The following is a 20465-nucleotide window of genomic DNA, read 5'->3' as shown; positions in this document are numbered from 1 at the left end:
TAGGTTATCCTATGTAGTGTTTTTCCACAATTGAGCTGGAGACTGGTGGAAAGACACTAATAGGAATTTTTTTTTTTTCAAATTTTAAACAGGCTGCACTATTTCAAAAAAAGGAAAATTTTTCTCAAGGTATGAGCCAGTAACGAACCCTGAGCTGAATCCAACCGGCTATGGCTGCACACAGACTACAGGGCGAGCTGGGCTCACACGGAGACCGTGCAGACAGCCGTAAACGGCGCTGCAAGGCCAAAAAACCCTCCTCTAGGTTATCCTATATAGTGTTTTTCCACTATTTAGCTGGATACGAGTGGAAAGACACTTATAGGATTTTTTTTTGTCAAATTTTAAACAGGCTGCACTATTTGAAAAAAAAGGAAAATTTTTCGCAAGGTATGAGCCAGTAACGAACCCTGAGCTGAATCCAACCGGCTATAGCTGCACACAGACTACAGGGCGAGCTGGGCTCACACGGAGACCGTGCAGACAGCCGTAAACGGCGCTGTAAGGCCAAAAAACCCTCCTCTAGGTTATCCTATATAGTGTTTTTCCACTATTTAGCTGGATACGAGTGGAAAGACACTAATAGGAATTTTTTTTTTCAAATTTTAAACAGGCTGCACTATTTGAAAAAAAAGGAAAATTTTTCTCAAGGTATGAGCCAGTAACGCACCCTGAGCTGAATCCAACCGGCTATAGCTGCACACAGACTACAGGGCGAGCTGGGCTCACACGGAGACCGTGCAGACAGCCGTAAACGGCGCTGTAAGGCCAAAAAACCCTCCTCTAGGTTATCCTATATAGTGTTTTTCCACTATTTAGCTGGATACGAGTGGAAAGACACTAATAGGAATTTTTTTTTTCAAATTTTAAACAGGCTGCACTATTTGAAAAAAAAGGAAAATTTTTCTCAAGGTATGAGCCAGTAACGAACCCTGAGCTGAATCCAACCGGCTATAGCTGCACACAGACTACAGGGCGAGCTGGGCTCACACGGAGACCGTGCAGACAGCCGTAAACGGCGCTGCAAGGCCCAAAAACCCCCCTCTAGGTTATCCTATATAGTGTTTTTCCACAATAGAGCTGGAGACTGGTGGAAAAACACTAATAGGAAATTTGAGAAAAAATGTGCAGCAGGCTGCACTAAGAGCAAAAAAGAACAACTGTGTGAGGCAGTGTGAACCCCCCCTGAGCTGAATACAACCGGGTATATGGCTGCACACAGACTACAGAGTGAGCTGCACACACACACACACACACAGAGACCTTGCAGAACGCTGTTAAAACAGCGCTGCAAGGCAAGAGCAAGGTGAACAGTGAAGAACACACAGCGTTTTGCTAAATTAGCCTTTGGAAAGGAAAATAAAGCAATTAGCTAGCTCAACTGGCCCTCAGTTAGAACACAGCGTCCTGTCCCTAACTGAAATCACAGCAGAGTGAGCGCAAAATGGCGGCAGCGTTTTTTATAGTGCAGAGTGACATCATTTCAGCAGCCAATCCAAGCCTTGCCAGTACTTACATGCCCACCATGCTAAACAGGATGTGCCCACACTTTCATTCATTCCTCATTGGCTGCTGCGTTCAATTTGAATTCTGGGAACTTCCGATTCCGGTATCCGATACGCGGGAAGTATCGGAATTCAGTATCGGAATTCCGATACCGCAAATATCGGCCGATACCCGATACTTGCGGTATCGGAATGCTCAACACTAATTATCTGTCAATCTATTATCTATCTATCTATTTACTACCTATTATCTATCATCTATCTATTATCTATCTATTTTCTATCTATTATCTATCTATCTATATATCATCTATCTATCTATCATCTATTATCTATCTATTATCTATTATCTGTCTATTATCTATCTATCTATTATCTATCTATCTATCTATCTATCTATCTATCTATCTATCTATTATCTATCTATTTTCTATCTATTATCTATCTATCTATCATCTATCTATCTATCTATTTTCTATCTATTATCTATTATCTATCTATCATCTATCTATCTATCTATTATCTATCTATCTATCTATCTATCTATCATCTATCTATTATCTATCTATTATCTATCTATTTTCTATCTATTTTCTATCTATTATCTATCTATCTATTATCTATCTATCATCTATCTATCTATTATCTATCTATCTATCTATCTATCTATCTATCTATCTATCCCATATCTATTATCTATCTATCATCTATCTATTATCTATCTATTATCTATCTATTATCTATCTATTTTCTATCTATTATCTATCTATCTATCTATCTATTATCTATCTATTTTCTATCTATTATCTATTATCTATCTATCATCTATCTATCTATCTATTATCTATCTATCTATCTATCTATCATCTATCTATTATCTATCTATTATCTATCTATTATCTATCTATTTTCTATCTATTATCTATCTATCTATCTATTATCTATCTATTTTCTATCTATTATCTATTATCTATCTATCATCTATCTATCTATCTATTATCTATCTATCCCATATCTATTATCTATCTATCTATCATCTATCTATTATCTATCTATTATCTATCTATCTATTTTCTATCTATTTTCTATCTATTATCTATCTATCTATTATCTATTATCTATATATTATCTATTATCTGTCAATCTATTATCTATCTATCTATCTATTTACTATCTATTATCTATCATCTATCTATTATCTATCTATTTTCTATCTATTATCTATCTATCTATATATCATCTATCTATCTATCATCTATTATCTATCTATTTTCTATCTATTATCTATCTATCATCTATTATCTATCTATCTATCTATTATCTATCTATTTTCTATCTATTATCTATCTATCTATCTATCTATCTATCTATTATCTATCTATCTATTTATCTATCTATTATCTATCTATTTTCTATCTATTATCTATCTATCTATATATCATCTATCTATCTATTATCTATTATCTATCTATTATCTATTATCTATCTATTATCTATCTATCTATCTATGTATCTGTTAACTATTGGTCTGTCTTTTATCTACATAAAACTTTCTCTTTCTTTCTTTCTTTTTTTCTCTTTGTTTCTTTCCTTCTTTCTTTCTCTCCGTTTCTTTCTTTCTTTCTTTCTTTCTTTCTTTCTTTCTTTCTTTCTTTCTTTCTTTCTTTCTTTCTTTCTTTCTTTCTCTCTGTTTCTTTCTTTCTTTCTTTCTTTCTTTCCTTCTTTCTTTCTCTCTGTTTCTTTCTTTTTTTTCTTTCTTTCCTTCTTTCTTTCTTTCTTTCTTTCTCTCTGTTTATTTCTTTTTTTCTTTTTTTCCTTCTTTCTTTCTCTCTGTTTCTTTCCTTCTTTCTGACTCTTTCTTTCTTTCTTTCTTTTTCTTTCTTTCTTTCTTTCTTTCTTTCTTTCTTTCTTTCTTTCTTTCTTTCTTTCTTTCTTTCTTTCTTTCTTTCTTTCTTTCTTTCTTTCTTTCTTCCCTTCTTTTTTTCCTTCTTTCTTTCCTTCTTTCTTTCCTTCTTTCCTTCTTTCTTTCTTTCTTTCTTTCTTTCCTTCTTTCTTTCTTCCTCTCCCTTTTCCTCCCCGATGACCGTTGTTTAGAGCTAATAGCAGGAAAATGAACAGCAACAAACACTTCACATCAATGGTGTTTTGCTAATTAAAATGCATTTTATTCTGGTGAAATGAACCAAAAAGTTTTATGATACCACAAATCCCCGCAGAGATGTGGAATCGCATAGAATAATGGCTCTAAGTTTTAGCCACTGATAAAGTGAGCAGGAATTTGCAGCCAAGATTTCAGCATGGAGAACAGTCAGACACTTTGGATTCTTGGCCAGTTTTCGAAGACGTCGTGTTTATTGTTTACTGACCTATAATCCTGCGTCTTGCAGATAATTCTGCTGGTAAAAGGCTCGGCTTGTTATAATGAGCACACATCATCTCACTGGGGCTATTAAGTGCAGGGTTCAACTTTCTGACCGATTTTAATCCATTTTGTTTTAAATGTTTCTTAAAGGGATAGTGACCTCATTTTAAAGAGATAATCTAGACATCAGGAAACTGCTCAAGAAGTAATTACCCAAAGGTGTAGTATTACGAGAGTCCTTTCATATGCGCAGGGATTCGGGAAATTCATTCTCCCTGCAGTTTCCCTCAGGTCTGTTATCCGTCTATCTGCTGACTTATTTGGAACCTCCTTTTTCAGATGATAGACTTGTGTGTGTACATCAGGAATAACACTATTTCTGGCAATTATGTGACTTGCTTTGGGCATTTTTTACCAATTTTCCACCTTGCAGACTATAACTCTAATTTATGTTTTTTTTCTTATCTCCCATACCCATGAGGGATTCCTGCTCTCCTAACTTTAGAAAGGATTTGTTTAGGGACAGCAGCTATATAACGGGCATTATACAGCATTACAGAGCAGTGTAACTGTTAATCCAGCTTTGGGGTGCAATAAAACTCTTACTAGAAAGCATTAGCAGCATGGAGGACATATTACCTTAGTACTGAGCAGTGTAACTTTGAATCCACCTCTTGGATGCAATAAAACCCTTAATAGAAAGTGGCAGCAACATGGAGGACATAATACAGTGACACTGAGCAATGTAACTTTGAATCCAGCTCTTGGATGCAATAAAACGCTTAATAGAAAGAGGCAGCAACACAGAGGACATAATACAGTGATACTGAGCAGTGTAACTTTGAATACAGCTCTGAGATGATATAAAACACTAACTAGAAAGACACAGTACTAGTCTCTGTGTCATAAACAGCTCATAGGCAATAGGCATGTATCTGATATCATGTAAAAGCAAAAGTGCTGGAAGTAACAGGCACTATGAAGGACTAGACTCACAAGTGTAATTAGGACAAATCGCCAAAGAAACATAATAGATAGGAGAAAAAAAATGATCAGAAAGTCATGAATTGTAATAAAAAGTACAAAACTTTGTCCGATTGATCAAATACAAGGAGAAACGGGAGGAAATATTCATAATGCATGCATGCAAAAAATGGGTGCACATCAATCACAAGGATCCAAACGGGGGCTCAGTATACTTTAGGGTCTTTCAATATAAGCACTATAATACATTTTAAACAGTAATTGCAACACCCCATGTTGCCTATACACAAAGGCAAGACATGTAATCAGCGTATATTCTCCCGTTATAGGACATGTACAGTTACCTCACTTGATGTAGTCAAAGGGGCAAAAAGGATCCAATCAGGACATGCACCCACCCCAACGCACGTTTCGGTGGAGCCTTCCTCATGAACAAAAGCTGTTGTAATTAAAATAAAAAATTTTGTGGCCCTTCGTTTCTGAAAAATCATTTCTCCTATATTGAACATAGAGATGTATCTAATCAATATTTATCACTTTTACAATTATTTTTAAGTACATGACTCCTCCAATATAATTCTATAAAGTAAGTGACGTGGTTTAGTAGGGCCCACAGGGGGGGTCATTGGGCCCAGCGACGACTTCCTGCTGAGATGTATCACTTTCTGATTAATCTACAAGTTCAATGATATCAGAAGATTTTATGATACAATTGATGGAGACATGATCTACGATGGATGACCGCGGACACATCATTCCACAACTGGAAGTGAGCACAATAACAAAGTGTTAAATTATCTCTCGAGGTTAAACTACAGCAAACATTTTATGGACTTTACAACTGAGAAAGTCAAGGATCCGTCTTATGACATCATGTATCTCGAGTACAACATTATTTTTCTTAATGTGGAAAGTAAAATTAAAAACAAATTGTATGATTGAGGCTCCTTAAATTATGATGTCTCGTAAAAAATACAATTAGCGAGCAGTTGTTTTAGGATACTATTAAATTGTGTTAAAACACCCATAAAAATGCTTTATTTCAGCCTCATAAAATTAGTCTCTTCGTAGTAATAATATCGCATATTATACTGACGGGTTGGGGGTTTTATGATAAAATTTGATGTTTTTGGATTCTTCATAAAATGTGTTTTTGACTTTCAATCACTTTCTACCTCGTTTCTGTATTTCTAAAAGAATATAACAATCAGCTTGTGGAAAGAACCTCGTGTATCGAATCTTGTGGAAAGAACCTTGTGTAACGAATCTTGTGGAAAGAACCTTGTGTATCGAATCTTGTGGAAAGAACCTTGTGTTACGAATCTTGTGGAAAGAACCTTGTGCATTGAATCTTGTGGAAAGAACCTTGTGTTACGAATCTTGTGGAAAGAACCTTGTGTATCGAATCTTGTGGAAAGAACCTCGTGTATTGAATCTTGTGGAAAGAACCTCGTGTAACGAATCTTGTGGAAAGAACCTCGTGTATTGAATCTTGTGGAAAGAACCTCGTGTATTGAATCTTGTGGAAAGAACCTCGTGTATTGAATCTTGTGGAAAGAACCTCGTGTATCGAATCTTGTGGAAAGAACCTCGTGTATTGAATCTTGTGGAAAGAACCTCGTGTAACGAATCTTGTGGAAAGAACCTCGTGTATTGAATCTTGTGGAAAGAACCTCGTGTATTGAATCTTGTGGAAAGAACCTCGTGTATTGAATCTTGTGGAAAGAACCTCATGTATTGAATCTTGTGGAAAGAACCTCGTGTATTGAATCTTGTGGAAAGAACCTCGTGTATTGAATCTTGTGGAAAGAACCTCGTGTATTGAATCTTGTGGAAAGAACCTTGTGTATCGAATCTTGTGGAAAGAACCTTGTGTAACGAATCTTGTGGAAAGAACCTTGTGTATCGAATCTTGTGGAAAGAACCCTGTGTATCGAATCTTGTGGAAAGAACCTTGTGTATCGAATCTTGTGGAAAGAACCTTGTATAGCGAATCTTGTGGAAAGAACTTCGTGTATTGAATTTTGTGGAAAGAACCTCGTGTATTGAATCTTGTGGAAAGAACCTTGTGTATCGAATCTTGTGGAAAGAACCTTGTGTAACGAATCTTGTGGAAAGAACCTTGTGTATCGAATCTTGTGGAAAGAACCCTGTGTATCGAATCTTGTGGAAAGAACTTTGTATAACGAATCTTGTGGAATGAACCTTGTGTATCAAATCTTGTTGAAAGAACCTTGGGTATCGAATCTTGTAGAAAGGGCGGCCATGATGTCTATAACTGTCAATAGGGGGTCCGCTTTGTCTAGAATGCTCAACTGGATTCTAATTGTTGCTAGCCCTCGGGTCACCGTAGACAATCCATGTGCCGTAGTCTAGGCTCTCCAAACATAAGCCATGGTTACCTGTATTGTGATGGGCCCACCAAGTCCTATGGACTTAGATATCTACTCAGTTTACTACTGAGCCTCTTCTGAAGGTTAAAACATTGCCATCTGTTGCAAGGAGAAAGGAAATCTGGGCTCTAATAATTGGTTGGACTGGTCCAGCCATACACATTAGTTGTAACAATGTCCTCGCAGATCCGCAATGCTCATATTCCATAAGATGATTCACGAACATGAACACAATGGTGACATGGTAGATTTGGATCATGGCCCCAGAACTTACAATGGCCGTCTTTGGGTCTGGTGAGGAATCTCTTCCCTTCACTGACACTTTACATCACATCTACTTGTGCATATAACTCATCATCTAGGACAATTGTAAAATCTCTGCATGTTTCTAGAGATATAGGATTAGATATAGGATTAGACGACGGCATCACGTTCAGTTCCCCGAAGACTTCGCAAAACCATGAAAAGCAAAGCAACTTCTCAAGGTAGGTTGCGATTTATGCATGTTCATTTCCAAGTTGACGTTTGGATCCCATTGCTCTGAGGGAACAATCATTAGAGGCGGTTTACATTGGATGTGGCTTTTCCTATCGTGTTTTGTGCCTTTACGTTTCCATCGGAGATGTTTTGATGTCCTCTTTGATGCTCTTTCAATGACGGACTTAATGCTGAACCTTCGACGTCTCTGAGCATATGTTTTGCCTTGCTGAGACACTCACAATACTTCACGTTGGTCGGGTGTTTGAATGCACAATTGGGCTGATTTATAAACCTCGGAATTGGCCGGGTTGATTAATTTCACAGTAAGAGATGTATTCAGGAGAAATCACAGCTGTAGATTGTCTTCAGTAGCCGCTCATAAAAGATGGTATGAGACTAAGAGCTGATGTTCATGGCTGTATAACGTCTCTGCACAACCATAATATGGCGCCCATAGAAGTCTATGGCGAAAATTCGGAACTTTCTGTGTCTCTGGTTTGATACAACCTTATGTAGAGGATAGAGTTTTTCTGTTAGCTCATGGCAAGCGCCGTCTTGTGCAGGATTATGGTGGCTTTCTACACTACAGGGTGGGCCATTTATATGGCTATACCTGGGTGGGCCATTTGTAAAGTTGGATCCAAAATGGCCGACTTCAAAATGGCCGCCATGGTCACCACCCATCTTGAAAAGTTTTCCCCCTCCCATATACTAATGTGCATGGCCCACCCTATAGATCACCAGAACATACTTCACATACATGACAAACAAGAGTACTATGGCCCCGAGTCATCAGGTAGTTTTTATCAGTCGCCCAAATGCTTGAAATGTAAGAAAATGTATTAACAGCTTGAATACCTAGAAAATTTGCCAGATTTTGCCATTTTTTTGCCAGTCCCAGCCAACTCCGCCAGCTTATGACGAGTATGTCTGACAAATTCATCATATTCTACACCACAAAGGTCTCATGAATGGTGACTGTGATGTTCGTCAGCCCCTGACTTGAGTAGACTGTTGACATTGGAGCACAACAATTGAAAAAGGCGCCAAATTCATTATTAAAGGTTTGAATTTGGTGAATCTTACTGTTCACAAGGATCGGCACATTAAACGCTAGTCTTCATAATTCGGTCAGATTCAGGCACAGCAAAATTACAGTGGATTCTGCCCTGCAAATCTGCGGAAATCTATCTGCGGATGGGATTTAAAGGGAATCTGTCAGCAGGTTTTTGCTTCCTCATCTGACAGCAGCATAATGTGGGCAAAATGAAGCTGAATTCAATGATGTATCACTTAGATTACTGGGTGCAGCCGTTCTGACACAATCAGAGCTTTTAGCTTTAGAATGAAGCAGAGCTAAGAAAGCTGCCCCCGCCCACACCCCGGCAGTCCCCGCCCACACTATGGCTAACCCTGCCCACTCCCCAGTTGACCCCGCCCTGACCTTGGCTAACCCCACCCCACCAGGCTCTCCATATACAAAGCCCATAGACAGTGAGGTGCTCAGATGCCGGACTAGTGCAGTTAATCTCTTAGTGATAAATCCTTCGCAGCACTTTGACAAGTGACACATCCCTGAATTTTGTGCTTCAGCCTCTATCTCCTGCTGTCCTCAGATTACATAGCAAAAACCTGCTGACAGATTCCCTTTAAGAAAAAAATCTTTATGTTTTGGATTTTCGTATTGGATTTTCCACTTTGCAATGCTTTGGGCAAAATGCACTAAATCTGCAGCTGACTCCTCATGTAACCCATGGATTATGCCCCCGATTTGTAGCTGATTTGCTGCAGGTTCGGACCTAACCTTTAGTGTTTTATGCACAGTAGACACTAATTTTGGCTTTGTCCACACTTGCGTCAGATCTTCTGTTTACAGCAGAGTCCTGACAACCAGTTAGATCCATTGTGAAATGGATCGTGACAACTCCATTGGTCTACAATGAGGCGCATACTAATGATAGATGAGGTTCCAGTTTTCGTTAGTACAATAATTGTAGACGTCACCAATTCTGCCATCGAGAATACCAGGGTCCCTGACTGAATGTTGGGGTCTCCAGTGCGCCATTCCCACTGGACACAAAGCTCGCACCTCCTAGAAATCACAGTTGCCATCGCTCCCCCCGGTGGTCTTCCATCTTCCGTGGCCATAGTATTCCCCAGTGGCGGAAGTAGGCTGCCGAGGCTTAGTGGCGGAAGAAGTAATATGTTTTGTGCTGCTAGCTTCTAAGATATAAAGTGTAACAGAGGTAAGAATGATCCACGGAATATTCCTCGTATTCTACCTTATATAACAATCTCCATTTTCAGCCAATGTTGCGATTCAGACTTTGACCATGAAATGTGCACGGAAATATATCTGGTTGGTGCAGCTCGGTGCCAAGGCTGATAATCATCTTTCTAGGGAGCGAGTTACAGATTAGACGTCTGTTTCCTGTTATAAATTCGGCCTTTTATAAATATCAACTTTTTATTTCACGGTCTAATGAATTAGGACAACGGTCTTGTGAAATGAAAGGTTAGTAAACATTGCTGGTAAGTAGAGCGAAGGTCGAGTCACTGTACAGCGCGGAGAAGACACGTTCCTATCACCGGATGTACCCAGCCTGTGAATGTGCCGGTCACTAAGGCCAAGGGTCCACGACCATGGGAGAGGAACCAAGGATGACGCCAACGTAGAGATCAACACGAGCATCTTACCCCACCTGGGTCTGGGAACTAATGGACTTTATTATTGATGGCAGTAAGTCCAGGAGGGTTGGCGGCCCTCATTGGACCATATGTGGTGTATGCATCCAATATTAGGCAAAAAGCCCATCAACTATTGTGAATGGTGGATCCTGTGTTATCTACTGTAAATAGAGGTATTATCAGTCATTGTACAGGAGGAGGAGGTGAGCTGTGACATCACCTAATGTAAATGGTGGCTCCTGTGTTATCTACTGTATATAGAGGTGTTATCAGTCATTGTACAGGAGGAGGAGGTGAGCTGTGATATCACCTATTGTGAATGGTGGATGCTGTGTTATCTACTGTATATAGAGGTGTTATCAGTCATTGTACAGGAGGAGGAGGTGAGCTGTGACATCACCTAATGTAAATGGTGGCTCCTGTGTTATCTACTGTATATAGAGGTGTTATCAGTCATTGTACAGGAGGAGGAGGTGAGCTGTGACATCACCTATTGTGAATGGTGGATCCTGTGTTATCTACTGTATATAGAGGTTATATCAGTCATTGTACAGGAGGAGGTGAGCTGTGACATCACCTATTGTGAATGGTGGATCCTGTGTTATCTACTGTATATAGAGGTGTTATCAGTCATTGTACAGGAGGAGGAGGTGAGCTGTGACATCACCTATTGTGAATAGTGGATCCTGTGTTATCTACTGTATATAGAGGGGTTATCAGTCATTGTGCAGGAGGAGGAGGTGAGCTGTGATATCACCTATTGTGAATGGTGGATGCTGTCTTATCTACTGTATATAGAGATGTTATCAGTCACTGTAATTCTGTCTGTGATGATAATGAGACTACTGAAATATTTTCAGGAAAGAACACGAGTATGAGTTTAAAATGTCCCCAGTGACCAGTGTGAAAATTGCAAGATTAGTAAATGTATTTTTTAATAAAAACTGTGATATGAAGATGATGAAGATGTATATGACACAAAAACCTGATGTAAACAATCGGTTACTCTCTGCCGATACATTCACTTTCACTTAACTAAATCTCAGCACAATCATTAGATTGTCCCAGAATATAGATTCCGTAGTGAGGTGAATGCCAATGTCTTCTCTTTCCTGAGTTGTTGGACACAATGGATATCTAGTCATCCATCACAGAATCCCATAACTATCCAGTCTTTAACCTTTTCCATATAATTATTTAATTTAGAATTTTTTAGCTTTGATTCAATTGGACTTGAAGGTGTTTTATATCTGATTTCTGGTGTAAACGCCATGATGTATCAGGGCCAAAGTGATCAACTTGCTGCAAACATTGTGACTGTCAATCATAGTAACAATTAGTATTTCAGTATATTTTTGGGCAGACCGGACCCTTTCGGACAGGTGGACCATACTTTTCTTGGTTGACCTCAGATCAGCGTTACTGTCTGCACACTTATCTTCTATTCTATCCATCCTATGTCCGACGTGACCATGTCAGCATGACGGAGAACAGATCTTCAGAGCTGGATCTATTTTTACCTAATTTATCCCAAATGCCTGATAAACCACGAGTGGCCTAAGGATAGTGGATGGGGAAGGAATGTCGTCAGGTCTCTACTGTACTTGGTGAAGCCTCCTGGTTCTTCCATGTCTCAACGTGTTTTGGAAACCATTGTGTCAACATGAGAACCCAAACTTTAGAAGATGGAAAGACAGAAATATGACTCATGCATCCATTTTCTCAAAGTAGCGGTGGGTTAGTCTACGGTAATTGCTGGTGTGCCCCGGTGGAATAAATTATGTGATAGGACTATTGGGATCTAATGGATTCTGGACAGTTAAATGGAATTTCCTAAGACATTTATGATTGATTGACAAGATAGGCCATACATATCTGATAGATGCCACCTCAGCACTTGGGATCCACATCTTGAGAAAGCTGTCAGAAGTGGACATGAGGCCACGAATGTGCGAAGCTCATCATTCATTCCAAGCGTTATTCCAAAGATTGTCAAGTCAATGTGTTTGGAATCACATAAAAACCACAGGTGTGAATATTCCTTTCTGACAGCAGGTGACCCACGTGATGCCTATCGGATATTTATAGCAAACCTTCCATTTTGACATAAATGTCGCTTCCAGTAACGCCCATTTAACACTTGAATAATAGACTTTTTCACTTTCAATGTTTGATGTGGCTCGTCATCAAAGTGTCACATTTGGTAAAGACTCATAAGAAAAGAACATTTTAGGTCGACTTTCGTAGACCTAAAGATTGGCCAAAACATATTTATCCACCATGCATGGATTCTTAGATTCACATATGTGCCCAAAATATCATAACTGTAGAACAAACACGGAGCGCGCATCCAAATGTTATATGCTACGGCTAAGAAAAGTGGCGGAAATGACTTATTAGTAGATTATTAGTTAACATTTTGATCAAGGTGTATAAGCCCACTGCAACGTCAGTGAGAACCTCTGTATTGAGTGGCTGCTTTATAGAGGGTAGCACTGCACACGGACCATGGGGACATCATATCAGTAGGGGGAGCGACCCATGGGCCCTTGAGCACCCATGCTACCAGAGAAAGCCCCCTTGGCTCAGGGCCACACTCCCCCACATACACAGCACCAAGACAACAATGGCTGGAAGCGTGGAGGCTTCGCCTAGCAGCATGGAGGCTGTTGGGCCCCCGTGTTTCCCCCAGCTGGTGCAGGATTGCAGTATGGTGGTCTCTACACAGGTGATGTGACAGTGGGCTTATACGCTTTGATCAAATTTTAGTTACAAACCTCATTTCTTAATGTTTTGCTGAGCTGCAGTAGATCAATCTTTAACATTTGGATGTGCGGTCCATGGATTTCTTTCTGCAGCTACGGTGAAATCTATTTCTAGGGGTCTTTAACAATGGCGTTGACACTGTAATCATTATTTTTTTTGTGGTCATAGTAACAAAGTTATCTTTATATCTAAAAGTCTTCATTTATGGCAAAAATCTCAGGATATCACAAGTTCTAGCTTTCCCTGCCGATAAACTAATGTTACAGTTGTGACATTAGTTTATCGGGAGGGAAAGCTAGAACTTGTGATATCCTGAGATTTATGCCATAACTGAAGACTTTTTAGAACTTTTCTAATTGAGTCAAATCTTAAATAAAAATTGTTACCTTCACTTTCAAAAGTAATTTCTGCGTTCTGTAATTTTGTGAGTAACATAGTAGCACCTCTCCGTGAGCCCCTGCCCAGACTACGAGGGGCTGTCCACCATTGGGGGGGTTTTGTTCTCTGTGTGCAGTCCCTAAATAAGCAAACACTTGAGCGCGGACCCTGTGTCTATTCGATATTTTACTATTATCTTTCAACACGTCAGAGCTGGAGCCCATTAGTGCGACACCACACAAGCTCGCTGCTAATTCGGTGGTGACGGCAATTTTTGGAATTCTTCGCTGCAGCTTCAGCGTGGAAAGCATCTGAAAACAGAAGTCCGTCTTAACAATTATTGCTGAATAAACCATCCAGTTATCAGATTTCCCAGGTCATTAGCAGAGAAACACTGAGCGTATTCTTCACGTCCTCTTTTGTATTCATGGCTATGGAAATAACAAAATGGCATTTTCTTTCCATTGGGGAGAAAGATGGAATTTACCGTTGTGCAGTAAGTATCCAGGGAAGCTGAGTAAATGGTAATAGTTTAATATTCTTGTGTCCGCAGGGATCCAAACTGCTAAATACAATAGATCATCGGCTTGTCTGAGAATATAATGAATTATGGGCCTTTTGGAGAAAAGTACTTAGGATGCAAAAATGTGAGCTGTGGATTTTTTTTTTTTTTTTTCGAGTTGCATCTTTGTTTATCCAGCGTTTCACTGAATGTAGAAGATTAATTATTAATATGTGCGATCGGGTAGAATGGCGCTTTCTCTTTAGGGTCTTGGGCTGTGTGCACAACGAGTTTTCAGAGATGATCAAAAGCGTCAGGTTTTAGAGTGGAAGCCGCTGTAGCTCTTTCTTTGGGGATTTTTTTGGAAAAGTTTTTCGTTTGCTAAAGCTTTTAGAGAGTTTTTTCTTTCTTGAGGCTTTTTTTTTGCAGCCTTTTTCTTGGACACTACCTAGTTTTGAGCAGATTCCATCAGGAGCCGCTTTGCAGAACTGTCGTACACTTTGTTCCCCCCCCCAAGTCTTTTAAAAAAACAGAAGCAGGAAAATCCTCTAACAGACTGAATTTGTGACCAGTAACGGGATTCTACTATACAAATAAATAAGAAAGAGATTTTCAGACAATTTTTAGCAAATTTTCAGCCTTTTTTTGGAGGCAAACAAGTTCTCAATAATTTCTTATAAAACTCTGGGCTATGATGACTACCCGATCTTTGACTAAGAGGCTCCACCTTCAAGAACTCCGATCTTTCCATTTTTAGGCCATTGGAGGCCAGACTTTGCTAAACATGACTGTCTCCTATCTATTATTGAGGAGATGGTATGTTCCTGGACCTTCATGGGCACGATAGAGAGATTTACAGATAATCTACTACTATCTATGACATATGTTGCAGTATTGATGGTGGCATCTAGATGGTTAAACTGGCAGTGGGAATGAGGAATTTCGCCACCACATCCAGGTGGAATAAGGACGGAAAGCTTCACTTCCATAGAAGTGGATATAGTGAGTATAGAGCCCCACACGTGTGCTCAGCTCTCTATACTCGCTTCTAAGGAAGCACTGGTGCCAGTCCCAGGTAGGACGTCATTTATCAGTTGGGTCCTATGGCTGCTCAGTAACTACCATAGAAGTGAATGGAGCGAGCCGTTCTCTGCACAGGTGCCAGTCCCAGGTAGGACAGCATTTATCACATATTAGGAAGCTTGACATTAGCTTGGTATCCTCCGTCTTCCTCACATCTAGCACTGCGGGGGTTAAGTCCTGAGGGCTCTATACTGTCTACACAATGTATTTCTTCTCAGTCAATTGCTGTTACATGATCCTCGGCCTCTGGTGCGATGGTTTACTGGGAACGTTGTGGCATGTGATGGAGAAATACAGAACACAGACATTTGTCACACAGGAAGCATTTTTCCCTCCGTCCAGATGTGCACATTTGGGAGCAATATATATTTTTTAATTTGTGTTGCAGGAGAATTGTCCGTCACAGTCCAGTCCTCGCGTGTAGCAGAAACAGCCGGAGCATAGCCCGTACAGTCCATGTTACACCCGGCATTACATCTCTCCTGGAGAACATAACAAGGATGCAGAGCAGCTGATGGCGGCCGGCCAGCGCTCACTCGGTCATCAGTCATGCCATTACCTTTTTTTATTAAATTTTCACTCTATCTAACAATGCACTGTGGATTTTATAGCCAGAAATTTGATGTTTCCTTTAACTAAATTTTGAAAAGAAGCTAAATTCCATTACGCCCTATTCATTAATTCACTTTTGGCTTTGCTCTTCTATAGAGAGGCCTACAGGAGTGTTCATGGATGTTTGTCACTGCCGTAGATTGGATGATAGCTTTCACTGGATGACGGGGTTGTCGCATGAGAATGGAGCCACTGTGGCATTCAGCTGATCAGCGCCCAGCTGCACCCAGCCCGCCATTCTGGCCCCTGTAGCCACAATGTTAAATGAATGGTCATCCATAGATAGACGGCTGGACTGTGCCAGAGCAGTAGAAGCTCTAAAAAGGTAAGAATTCATATTCAACAGACCCCATTGACTAAGCATCTGTTTTTTTCTGTGATGAGTCCATTATTTTGATGGAAGAGACAGCTCTGTCTCCCCCAGACCTTTGACCTCTCCTCAAGCCTCCTCTATTCCCTCCAGACTCCTATGTCCCCTCTAGACCTCTCTGCCCCTCCAGACCCCTCTATCCCCTCGAGACCCCTCTAGCCACTGCAGTCCTTCTACCCCCTCCTCCAGACTCCTTTGTCCCCTTTTACACATTCCTCGATCTCCATATCCTGACCCCTTTGTCTTGTTCAGACTTCTTTGCTTCTCTTTTCCTATCTAACGTAATCTTTTCCCCTCCAGAGTTGTCTGTCCCCTCCAGGCCCCTCTGCCCCTCCAGACTCCTCTGTCCCCTCCAGACCCCTCTGCCCCACCAGACCTCTCTGCCCCACCAGACTCTTCTGTGCCCTCCAGACCCCTCTGCCCCATCAGACCTCTCTGCCCCACCAGACTCTTCTGTGCCCTCCAGACCCCTCTGCCTTTCCAGACCTCTCTGCCCCACCAGACTCTTCTGTGCCCTTCAGACTCCTCTGCCCCACCAGATTCCTTTGTCCCCCAAACCCTCTTCCTTCTCATTCAAACTTCTCTGTTCCCTCAAACTCACTCCACCTCTTGAAACTGTATTCACTCCTGACATCAACAGAATGTCCCCTCCAAACTGTTCTGTCTCCTCTTACCTGTGACCTCTCCAGATCCTATCCATTACAGTAAACGGCTGCCCACTCTCCCCAGTACCACAAGCTCGCTGTCTCGGGGTAATCCTTGACGCTGATCTCTCCTTCAAACCACATATCCAAGCCCTTTCCACTTCCTGCTGACTTCAACTCAAAAATATTTCACGAATCCGTTCATTCCTCAACCATGAATCTGCAAAGACCCTAGTCCATGCCCTCATCATCTCTCGCCTTGACTACTGCAACCTCCTGCTCTGTGGCCTCCCCTCTAACACTCTCGCACCCCTCCAATCTATTCTAAACGCTGCTGCCCGACTAATCCACCTGTCCCCCCGCTATTCCCCGACCTCTCCCCTCTGTCAATCCCTTCACTGGCTCCCCATTACCCAGAGACTCCACTACAAAGCCCTAACCATGACATACAAAGCCATCCACAACCTGTCTCCTCCATACATCTGTGACCTCGTCTCCCGGTACTTACCTACACGCAACCTCCGATCCTCACAAGATCTCCTCCTCTACTCCCCTCTTATCTCCTCTTCCCACAATCCTTATACAAGATTTCTCTCACGTATCACCCCTACTCTGGAACCCTCTACCACAACACATCAGACTCTCGCCTACCATCGAAACCTTCAAAAAAAGCCTGAAGACCTACCTCTTCAGACAAGCCTACAACCTGCAGTAACCACCGATCGACCAAACCGCTGCACGACCAGCTCTATCCTCACCTACTGTATCCTCACCCATCCCTTGTAGATTGTGAGCCTTCGTGGGCTGGGTCCTCTCTCCTCCTGTACCAGGCGGGACTTGTATTGTTTAAGATTATTGTACTTGTTTTTATTATGTATACCCCTCCTCACATGTAAAGCGCCATGGAATAAATGGCGCTATAACAATAAATAATAATAATAATAATAATAATCCCCAGATTTCTTTACACTTTGTATCTACTCTAGAGTCTAGACTTATCTGTCTCCTCCTCTAAACATCTCCCTTCAAGACCCTTTTGTCCCCTCTTCTCTATCCCCTTCTAGAGTGCTCTGACTCCTCCAGACCACTCTGCCCCTTACAAGCACCTGTGTCACATCCAAACCCCTCTGCCCTCTCCTCTAGACCTCTATTCTTGAGCATTCTGTCCTTTCCAAGCTCTTTGCCCTTCCTCCCAATTCCTCTGTATCCTCCAGACATATCATGTCCCCTCCAGACCACTCTATCTCCATTCCATAGTCTTTGGTTCACTCCAGAAACCTCTGTCCTCCAAACTCCTCTGCATGTTTTAGTCTCCTTGACCTCCTTTAGAACCTATTGTCCTCTGTAGGTACCTTCATCACCTCAAGGCTTTTTCTGTCTCCTTCAGACCCTTCTGTCCTTTTCAGGATAACTCTATCACCTCCAGACTTACCTCTTCTCTATAGACTCTTTGTCCCTTCCAGACACCTCAGTCCTCTCCAAACCCCTCCATACTCTTTTTATGCCTCTGGTTGTGGTTTATCTCTGGTGGAGATATCATAATTCAGGAGGTCTCCATACGCATTAGCTGGTCGACCGACCCCACAGATGCTTTCATCTAATATTTATAGGGCTTTTAAATATTATTCAGCTAAGTAGGTAATCCACTGAAAGTTCTGAAACCAATTTTATAGAAAGAAAAAGGGATTAGACAATCAAAACTCATGTCAGAAAACTGCTTGTTAAGACAGACTGTTAAGACTTCATGGACGATCCTCCTGCCCTAACCCATTACTTTTCCAGGGTGATCCTGGCTATACTGTAGTTTGTATTAAGTGACGATCCCACATGATTCAATATGTTAATAGATTCCACTGTAAGGGAAACATAAAATAACTTGTTTCATGGGAGTAGAAATGCAACTAAGGACACAATCATTACGTTTCATGACTGTAGAATAGTAACAGAATTATGTACTTTTCCAACTTGATAATCTTTGATCATACATTAAACCATCCATACTAATCTGGGTGGGCGATGGTCCCAATGTGGGAACTGGCTAAAGTACTCTTTTTTTGTGGCAATTCCTAAACAATCTGGACCTTTCCTGCCAAGGTCTTGGATGTACCAGTTCTCATTGAAGAGATATGACTGATGTTTGCAGACCAAGCCATAAACAATGCTCCATGGTTAAAAAGAAATATGACAACGAGCAAGAAGAAACAAAAGTGGTTTGACAAAATATACAGTAAACCATTTTCTTCTTCTGGAGGAAAGTTAATTTGCATAATTCAAAAGTCTTCAAAAGTTTTTAGAAATATATTGTCTGACCACTTGACAGCAACTTCAACCTTAGTTTTACATACAGGTCTCTAGAATTGTTTAGATACTTCATAAGTCAATCCCAGGGAAATGAAGACGTGGAACATGGTCCAAAGGACTCCTGTCATGTTGAGGGTTGTTGTGCCTTAGGTCCAATCAGATGTCACCATTAGAGTTGAGCGACCTTGACCTTTTTAGAGTCGAGCCGGGTTTTGCGAAACCCGACTATGTCCAAAGTCGGGTCGAGTGAAATCGGCCGATTATGACGTAAAGTCGGGATCGACCGAAACACGAAACCCAATGCAAGTCAATGGGGCAGCATAGTCGGCAGTGAGTGGGGGCCAGGAAAACACCTAGAGTGGCCATTTTAATGTCAAAACCATCCATTCTTCTTAATGAAGCTTGTCAAGCGTAATTTACCTTATAATAATTGGAAGGCATTTGAAATTGGGGGTCATTTGGCTAAAGTTGTGGGGGGTAGGGCTGGTTCAAGTAATTAGTGGGCCCAGGAAATCTGGACCACGTCACGGCAGTGGAGCAGGGAGAGGTAAGTATTTCAACTTTGCAAGTGCTGTGAACCTGAGCAAGCAGGGGGGGCCCACTCGTTGGCATTGGCACTGGCACAGGGCCCCTCAAAGTACAGCGGTGTGTTTGCACGGCGGGGGCGCCTCCCACTGGCAGCAACACTTTTGCGTACTATGAGAGGCCCTGTGCCAGTGACGTCGCCAACTAGTATTCCTCCCCCCACCTGATGAAGGAACCTGCACTTTCATCTGCACCTTCCTCTTTGTCCCCGTGTAAGGTGGTATGGTATGCGGGAAGAGCAACCTGACTTTCAGCAGGGTCACAATGTTGTTGTGTAGCGTGCACGGGGAATGTTGCGTTATGGGTCAATGTACCAGCAGACTCATCTATCACTGGCTGGGCAATGGGCACGATGAAGTGGAAACACAGATATAGGCCCAAAGAATAAAGTGGGCTAAATGCAGTTCAAAATTGGTAACACAGGAATAACCAGGGGGCATTGCAGTGGAGGACAACTGGAATGAGAGGCTGACACAGAGAGTAGGGCCAAATCAGTAAGTAGTCGAAATGCAGTTCAAAATTGGCAACCGTAGTAAACAGGCGGCACAGCTTTGTTCAGTGGAGGAGAACAGCAAGGAGTGGCAGACACCGATAGTAGGCCCCAAACCAACTAGTACGCCAAATGCAGTTGTTCCATTTAACCACAATTTAATGAGAGCCTGAAGATAGAAGCTCAGGAAAGGCAACCTGGGGAACACCTTGGAGTGTAACACACCATCTCTCTCCACCCCATACCCATTTTGTATGGCCTAATGCAGTGTACTTTTCTACAACTACTAAACGAGAGTCGGAAGACCGAAGCAATGGCAAGG

This window comes from Ranitomeya imitator, chromosome 8 (genome assembly GCF_032444005.1).
Source record: "Ranitomeya imitator isolate aRanImi1 chromosome 8, aRanImi1.pri, whole genome shotgun sequence".
Lineage (NCBI taxonomy): Eukaryota > Metazoa > Chordata > Amphibia > Anura > Dendrobatidae > Ranitomeya > Ranitomeya imitator.
This window is presented reverse-complemented; position numbering follows the sequence as displayed.